Here is a 2,819-nt window from a genome sequence, read left to right as displayed (position 1 = left end):
GTGGCACTTGATTGCCGCTTTGAGTTGTCGATGGAGGCGCTCTACCACCCCGTTGGACGCAGGATGATAGGCCGTCGTGCGTAGATGTTTGACGCCGAGCAACCGGCATAATTCCTCGAATAAGCGCGATTCGAATTAACGTCCTTGATCGGTTGTAATTTTCAAAGGTACGCCAAAACGAGATATCCAGGTCGAAAGGAGGACCGTAGCAACGGTTGGCGCTTCCATGTCGGCGATAGGGATTGCTTCGGGCCAACGCGAAAAACGGTCGTACGCGCTATATTTTCGCTGGGCGGAACTCAACGGTTTAGCGAGGAACCCTAACGGCTGCCAAGAGTCGTTGACGCGTTGCTGGAGTACCGCTCCTACTGCATAGTCGGATGCGTCTACCGCGAGGCTAACGGGCGCGCCAGGTATCGGGTGCGCTAACATCGTGGCGTTAGCTAGGGCGCGTTTCGATTCGCGGAAACTAGCTTCGGATTGCTTCGACCATTCGATGGGCGCGTTGCCCTCTTTTACTCCTTTTAACAGGTCGTTTAGCGACTGGAAAATTTTTGCTGCCCCCGGTATGAAACGTCGGTAGAAGTTAATCATACCGAGGTACCTGCGTAGTGCTTTAACGGTCTCGGGGAGCGGTACTTCTACAATGGCGTCAACACGTTCTGCCAGCGGCTTTATTCCGAATGCGTTTACGGTATGTCCCAGGAATGTGATCTCGTTCACACCGAATTCGCACTTTCCGGGGTTGATGACTACCCCGTAATGATTCAGGCGTTGGAAGAGCATTCGGAGGTGTTCGCGGTGCTGCTCTTCGGTTTCGGAGGCGATTAGAAAGTCGTCGATGTACGCGAACACGAAATCTAAACCTCGGGTGATTTCATCGACAAACCTTTGACACGTTTGCGCGGCGTTTCGAAGCCCAAACATCATGTTGGTTGCTTCGGAAAGTCCGAAGGGTGTCGTGATCGCGGTTTTCTTGACGTCTTCGGGCGCGATCGGGATTTGATGGTAAGCGCGGATGAGATCGATTTTTGAAAAAAAAACGCTTACCGTGCAGGTGTTGCGCGAAATCCTCTATATGCGGGGGGGGGATACTTGTCGGGCACAGTGCGGGCGTTCAACGCACGATAATCGCCGCATGGTCGTAGATTTCCGTCCTTCTTGGGTACGATGTGTAGGGGGTGATGCCCACGGGCTTTTCCATGGCCGCATCACTCCTTGCACGATCATGGTTGCGAACTCTGCCTTGACTTGCTTGAGTCGATCTGGTGCGAGGCGGCGAGGCTTGCAGGAGCCGGGGGGGGGGGCGGGTGTGGTTTCGATATGGTGTACCACAGCGTGTCGAATTTTTGAACTTTTCGAGAATAGAAATCAATCGGCCTTTATCGTTACCAAGTACCTCAGTGTCTATTTCACTAAGATCGATCTCGTTTTCGACGGTCTCATTACAGGCGTTAACTATCTTCGTTTTGCAAATATCGAGGCTGTCGGGCGTAATACGTACGTCGAAGCCTTGACTTAGAATTTCGCGACCAATCATGATATCATATTTTAAGTGACTATCAGGGAGGACGTGAAAAGTTATCTCCAATGTAAGACCGTTGATACATATGGTGGACAAAATCTGTGACGTACTCTTAACACATGTATTCTCTATCCCTCGCATTACTACTATATCGGTCATTCTTCTGCCGGAAAATTTCGGGGCTACGGATTCCTTAAGTAACGAGCATTCGACTCCAGAATCGAAGCAAAATGGGAACGACTCACCCTGGTGACTCAGTTTACCGGTTGAGGCCTCCACCACGCAGAATCCGACTCGACGTTCCTTGTCGTTGCTGTCTCTTCCCTCCTTCCGCAACGGGCAGTCAGGTGCGATGTGGCCCTCCGCTTGGCACTTGAAGCAAACCACCTTGGACGATGTAGCTGGTCGGCTTTCTTCTGGGCGTCGTGTCTTCGGTTTTTCGGTCCGCATTCTCTTGCGGCACTCGGTTATTCTATGTCCGGTGATTCTACAGTGGTAGCATCTGGCTCGGCCCGAGGTCCTGCTTCGCTTAACTCCAGGTTCCGTCGGTAGATCATTTGACGAAGAAGTCAGTCCCTTTCCTCGCGTATGAGAAAGCCTGCATCTCTTGATAGAATTGATCCCGGGTCCGGATATCACGCGAGAATGCTAGCCGCTCGGCCTCCTTGTCCGATAAACGCAGTCGATAAAGGACGAAAGCGTTAACTATTTCGATCATGGTTAGATTTTCCCACCTCGACCATAGGAGAGAGTGAAGACGATGGCCGAAAGCCCCCGTGGTTTCGTCCTCCAGTTGCTGTTCATTGAGGAATCCGACCATCATTGAGGTTATTGTCTCCGTGGTGCCAAAACGCGAGAGAAAATATTCGGTAAATTTTGTCCAAGTAAGACCATCGACCGGAATTTGCGAAAGCCGCCGTGCTGCAGTACCTTCCAGAGCACTGCTTAAAAGGAGATATAGGTCGCTATATCTTGTATAGACCTCGAAATTTCTTGTTGAGTTTTTGAATGCTTCTTCTCTGTCTCTTTTTAGGTTTATCTTATTCTCCATTATTCCCTTAGGGACGATTTCAATCATTTTTCCATACAGTAAATGATTTGGAGCAAATCCCGTTACACTGTGTCTGGTGTTATTGTACTCTTCTACGCTTTCTTCTGCGATTTTTGTCCAGTTTCTTTTTTTTTCGAATTGATTTTACATCTGATCCTGTTTACTAATGTTTGATTTACCCTCTCGTTCAGTCCATTGGAGGACGGACAGTCTGTCGAGTTTCATTGGTTCTTGCCTTTATTC

This window comes from Bombus terrestris, chromosome 17 (genome assembly GCF_910591885.1).
Source record: "Bombus terrestris chromosome 17, iyBomTerr1.2, whole genome shotgun sequence".
Classification (NCBI taxonomy): Eukaryota; Metazoa; Arthropoda; class Insecta; order Hymenoptera; family Apidae; genus Bombus; species Bombus terrestris.
This window is presented reverse-complemented; position numbering follows the sequence as displayed.